Source organism: Egretta garzetta, unplaced genomic scaffold (genome assembly GCF_000687185.1).
Source record: "Egretta garzetta isolate BGI_Z169 unplaced genomic scaffold, ASM68718v1 scaffold229, whole genome shotgun sequence".
Lineage (NCBI taxonomy): Eukaryota > Metazoa > Chordata > Aves > Pelecaniformes > Ardeidae > Egretta > Egretta garzetta.
The window spans coordinates 3,259,821-3,266,049 of NW_009270000.1; the positions used below are offsets into that span (position 1 = coordinate 3,259,821).

A 6,229-nucleotide genomic window follows, 5' to 3' on the forward strand; every position below is an offset into this window, starting at 1 on the left:
ACGCTTTTGCCGTTTGCGGTGCCGCTCCTTCGGCAGCGCCTGTGCTGCCGCTGCTGCCGACGCTGACAGGTGGGGGGGGGAAAAAAACAAACCGCGCGGGAAAAGTTGGAGGAGAGCAGCTGTGCGACCCCCCAGCTCGTTGGTGTGGGGTGGCTTTTCCTGCCCACCTCGGCGGCCGCAGCTTCCCTGCTGCGCGGAGGAAACGGAGGAAGGGGAAGCAGTTACCGCTGCAACTTTAAATACATTGTAGACGCCGAAGGTGCTAAAATGAGACGTGGTTTTTTTCAGTGCGGCCACTGGAGGGAATCTCGGTTTCGCCACAGATCCTGACGTACAAGTTTGCAAAGTCTAAGTTCTTTACAAGGGTGAGAGTTTCAAAGGGTAATAGTACAGCAAAGTAAAAAATCCCCAACTAAAGCATTTTAAATCTGCTTTTCCCCGGGCACACCCCCTGCTCGGCCTGTGTGCTTTCCAGTGCCGTGCTGCAGGCTGTGAGTGCTGTCTTCTTCCCAAGCTGTGGCCTTTTTTAAACTGATTTCTGCTCTTGCGGTTGACAGCAGCATGTGTTGCTGTGGCTGACGGGACACTACTCAGCAACACGACAGCACGCCACAAAACGTGAAGCTCGTTCCTTACTTGGTGCGTTGCTTGCTCTGTTTCTCAGCTGTTGCTGGCGGAAGTCCCTGGCTCTCCCCTCAAGCCCTTTTGGTTACAGCACACATTTGTCAGTGGCATCCATGGCCACCCCGTGGCTGTACAGCTGTTTCCCAACTGGCCTGCTCTCTCTCCTCAGACTGTTTCTAGGTTGGCTCCTTTCTCCAGCCCCATGGAGATTGCTCTTCCTGGCTCTGCTGTCCTGGGATTGACTGTGGCTGCCCGTCTCCCCCTGCTTTTTTCCCTTGACAACCAGTTCCCCGGGGCTGCCGGCTCCAAGCTGTTCTTGCATTCCTACAGCATCCCCTTCTCCAATGGCCCGCCACCTGGGCCCAATGCTCTCTGTTACCGGAATGGCGCTGCTTCTGCCCTGTCTCTTCAGATTATACAGGACCCTGAGTTGATGTGATGCTAATCTGGCTTGCTCTCCTCTCCAGAAAATGTCTCCGGTCCAGTCCTTGCACTGTAGGTCATGCTAAGGAGGAGGAGTGATGCCAGCATATCCATTAGGCTGTTTGTGTTTCTAACCACTTCACACATCACCATGGTATCTGGGTCCATTTTTTGTATTAGGGTGGGGTTTTTTCCATCTCCCCCACACTTTTATCATCATCAGTATCATACTTGTAGGAAACCAAAAGCAAAAAAATGAAAGGGTTGAAGAAACCTATTTTTTTTCTAAAGCAGATATGCTTCATGGTGATTCATGGTTATTATTTTATGTTCTCGGAGTGAACTCATATGATAACTCTTGTAATAGCTCTGTGCTCAAATTGATACTGTTTCTAGTTACTACAAATGACAACAAAGAATCCTGGGAATGAAGAATGCAAGACAGCTGTGGCCAAATCAGCATGTAATCAGAAGGTACATTCTCCTAGCCAGCTGCAAATAGAATCACAAAGACTTAACTTCCGTAGCAGAAGCACATGCTTGGCTCTGGATAACTGGTGAGGTGTCTGAAATTGTCCCAAGGCTGCAGGCATCTTCGGCAACTGGAGGGCAAACACATTCTCATGAAATACTCTGAACACTGGCAATTCCACAAAATGTTTTTCTCTTCCCAGAAGTATAACTTACCTTGCTCTCACCTTCCGGTTACCCAACCATTGTTTATAAAATATTTTGCGTTGGGGTGTCTTGGTGATCACAGAGTTTGAGACAGTGTCGATTAGATGTCAGCCACATAAATACTGCTTTTAAAATCTGAATGTTCCATCATATTCTCCCACATTTTCAGGTTGGTTTTGAGCAGAGGAGAAAAAAAGGCTTGCAGGATGCCACAGGTGAGGAGCCTTAAAATGAAAGGAGTAATTGCCTGCTGTATTTCCCCAAAGTGGTCCGAACTAGATATGAGAAACTTTTTAGTACATTCCTATTTCCATGCAAAATATGGAAGACAACTGTTTGGAATTCAACTGTTTTTAGGGGAAGATACACAAGATCATTTATTCATTCATAATAACTAAAACCCTCTCTTTTGCCTCGTTTTGTCTGATGATTAAATCCGTTTATTCCCTTTTGTGATGATTTTTCATTCATATGTTTAGAATTTTGGACTTCCATATGTATAAATAGCAACAGACCTAAAGAAACACTGAAAAAAGAGTCCGTGGCTCCATTTTTTTACCATGGAAAGGGAAACTCACACTCAAAATCAACATTTAAGTAATGGCACAGATGCATACAAGCAGGGAAATAGATAGCTACAATGGAAATGTGCCACATGTCTCAGAACACATAACCACAACAGGGTGTCTCTTTTACGACTTTCTTAATGTGCTGCAATATGCCTAGATATCAAAGGACATATGGTATATTTTCTCTTTAATTGCACATTTCTTTGCTCTTGTGAGTTACTCACAACCTTAACATTATTTAATTGTAATTTAGATGCATAAATCTAGATCATCACCACAAGTTTCAAATGCAAATATGTTTCAGTCAGATCTTCTTCCACCTCTGTTCCAACTTTTGACAGTGCAGTGTCTTTTTTGTTGATGTGCATTTCAGTATGTCATATTTTTGGAGAGAAAAGAATGCAGCTAGAGAAGGATGGGCCCTTTTCTGACAGATTTTTTTTCCCCATGTTTCCAACTCGTATTTCTCAGTAACAAGTAGTAAGTAAAGATACGGTTCCTGAGACCAGGGTCTGGAAAGCGTTAACATCTAGTTCGTAGAGAAAGCTGTCTGTTTGAAATGAAGTGCTAACAGTAGAGCGATTTTAGTCTTCTCAGGATTGTGTCAAAATTCCTCAATGCAGAGGAATTAGTTTAGTTTTGGAGAAAACTATAATATTTGCAGCAATCCAGTCTTCCAACAATTCTGAGAAAAAATGGCAAGCAATCTTCAGTTTCTGTCCATATTTTCTGCCATTTTTGTTATCTAAGTTTCCATAAATTCTCTGGAATAGGAGATATAAGTAAGAGAAGGAACCCACAGACATTCCCGTCCACAAGCAGGAAAACAGAGAATGCTGATTCATCATATTCTTCAAATTTACATTTAAAATTAAAATTTCAAACTTGGCATTTACGAAGCTATATATACAGGAAAGAGGCCAGCAAAAAATTTTATGGTAGCACTATCTGCTTAAACCTGCTTGACTAAAGGTCTGGGTATCAAAGCTGAGAATGATTCCTGCGAGTTAGACTGTCAGACTGTCCGTTTCTCAGACAAAGCCTTTAACGTGTTGCTGACAGCACCTCATTTTGTGCATTCTCTTCAAATTGACAAAAAAACCCCAACCCAACACTTTGTTTGCTACAGTATGACAGCTCAGGATCTGCTGCTAATGGGATGACGATGAATTTGAGCCTCTTTTTCAGGGTAGACTACTTTTTCATCTTGCAATTAAAAAAAAAAAAAAAGGCACGGGGGGTTTTATGCATGTGTTTTGTAACATCAGCAATACAATCGGGTAACAGAGCAGATCCCAAGGAAGGAGCATATTTTGGTAGATGAAAAAGGAAGATGGCAAAAGGAAGAAATGCTATTTCTGGTTTAGTGTTTCTTCATCAGCTGAACGTGGTGTGATGTCATAACTTTGGTGGGATTTCCTGCATGCCGTGTCTCCATGTTAATTCATCTTGTTGCAAAATGGGGCTTGCATCTGAAGGTCTGCCTGTGTAAATAGTTGAGTCTTGAAAACGGTTCAGATTCTGTTTATTTAATAAACAGTAATTTGTTACCAAAATACACAAACATATTAGACCGTTGGTAGGGTAAACGGTGCTCTTTGCTTCCTGGAAGAGATCACACTAGCAGGATAAATCTGTCTTCAACTTATTCTGTCAGCTTCTTGTCTGGTTTTTTTCAACTTTGCCATTTATATTCTGCACTGGCTATTGTAGAGAATATTAATAAGAAGTAGCACCTGAAATGCAAGGCTGTGTGTTCTGATATAAAGTGAAATACCCAAACAGCTCTGCACGCTACAAGGATATTGGTGGCTCTGCTGTCTTCCAGAGGGGCAATAACAAACCCAGAAAAAAATCATTGGGATGCTAAATTTTTATTCTAGTAGCTGTCATTTTAGTCTGCAAATATAAATATTTAGACTAAAGAAACTCACAGCAGGTTCAGCAGTTTGCAGTAATGGGAGTAAGTGCAACAGCTGCGGTGAGAAAATCTTTCTGTGTCCTGATTTTATTCTTCAAAAGGGAATCTCCAGCTACTAGGAATGTATGCTATAAATAAAGAATAGCAGAACGTCTAAGCTATGCCTCCTTAGAGCTGAAAATTCTTCCAGAATTCTTAGAGGTTAATATTTTATCTTAGGACACAGAAGCAAAGCACTGTAGTTCACTAACTTCCTCATTTTTTGGATGTCAAAAGCAAAGCAGAGAAGATAAACATGAGAAGGCACTGCCAAGCAGTGCTGAAGAAAATGTAGCAATGATCTTGATGATCTGAATATTCGTATCTGTTAAAGGCAACACATTTGCAGTGGAGAGGTGTTACTATCTTTTGGAGATGCTTCTGGGGACTCTCACTTCTGCATCATCTGCATCATCCTCAGCTTCTGCCTTCTGAAGACTCATGATCATGAAGGACAGAGGAGATGACTCAACAGCTACAGGACAGTACTTCTACCTTATTGTCACAATCCTAATCCACAACTTGCTGAGGGAATATAGAAAAATAATTATATCAAGTGCAATTTTCTTTCAGTAAGCCTGATCCCATGACCTAAAGAAGTCCTCCCTCATTATGCTAGCAGTGCTGCTAGCAGTGCTGCTCCCAGTGCTGCCCAGGAGGCCATTGGCTTTTGCTGCAAGGGCACATGGCTGGCTCACATCTACGTTGTCCACCAGGACACCCAGGGCCTTTTCTGCCAAGATGCTTTCCAGCTGGTTGGCCCCCAACTTGTACTGGGTGGTGCATGGGGTTGTTCCTCCCCAGGCACAGGACTTTACGCTTCCCCTTGCTGAACTTCACGAGGTTCGTGTCTGCCCATTTCTTCAACCTGTTGTGGTCCCTCTGAATGGTGGCACAACCGTCTGGTATATCAGTGACTCCTCCCAGTCTTGTAACATCCACAAACTTGCTGAGAGCGTACTGTCTCCTGTCATCCAGGTCATTAATGAAGAAGTTAAACAGTATTGGCCCCAGTATTGACCTGATACTGACCCCCGGGATATATCACTACTGACTGGCCCCCAGCTGGACTCCATGCCACTGACCACAACCCTGTAAGCCTGGCAGTTCAGCTGGTTCTCAGTGCAGTGCACTGTACACTTACTTAATCTGTGCTTCAGTTTGCCTATGGGAATGTGATGGGACATAACTGTCTGAAACCTTACTAAGACTGAGATAAAAAAAATCCACTGCTCTCCCCTCCCTGCATGCTCAGACAGTGCCTCTGTATTGCTCCAGGTCACCTGTCCCTGCTTCCACCTCTGGCATGCTTCCTTTTCATGTTTGGGTTTTGTCGGGAGCTCCTTGTTCATCCCTGTAGGCCTCATTTCCTGCAGGCCAGGGTGGACCGTTCTTTAGTTTGGAAGAGCTGATCTCTGGAAATTGACCATCTCTCTTGGATCCCTCTTCTCTCCAGGGCCGCATCCTGTGGGACTCTTTCAAGCAGGTCCCTGAATGGTCCAAATTCTGGTCACCTGAAATCTGGAGCTGTGATCCTGTGTTTTGCTTTGTTCTTTCCTCTTAGGATCCTGAACTCCATCTTCTCATGGTCACTGCAGCCAAGGCCGCCCTAGACCTTCACGGTCCTTCCTTGTTTGTAAGCATGAGGTCCAGCAGAGCCCCCCTCCTTGTTGGCTCCTCAATCACCTTGGTTAGGGATTTGTCAATCAATGCACTCCCCAAACCTTTTGCATTGTTTGTGCCCTGCTCTGCTGCCCCTCCAGCAGATACCAGGATGGTTAAAGTCCCTCATGAGGATCAGGGCCTGCAAACATGACGTTTCTTCCAACTGTCTGAAGAAGGCCTCTTCTACTTCTTCCTGATCAGGGGGTCCATAGCAGACACCCAGAACAACTTTGCCCATGTTGTTCTGCTCCAGCAGCTCCCAGTTGCCTCCTCATCCATCCCAAGGCAGAGCTCCATGCTCCATTCCTGC

The 6,229-nt window shown here is 44.3% G+C and overlaps 1 long non-coding RNA gene across 2 annotated transcripts in view; it reads left to right on the top strand.

Annotated features, from left to right (window-relative positions):
* The first annotated feature begins 44 nt into the window (after positions 1–44).
* Positions 45–6,229, top strand: part of LOC118453242 — a 10,449-nt gene continuing 4,264 nt past the window's right edge. Inside the window, exons 1-2 of one of the 2 annotated variants that reach the window (XR_004843160.1) lie at positions 45–69; positions 289–365. This is a non-coding gene — a long non-coding RNA (uncharacterized LOC118453242). Of the gene's footprint in view, positions 366–6,229 lie in introns of both variants that reach the window. The other variant, XR_004843159.1, reaches the window with a different exon arrangement.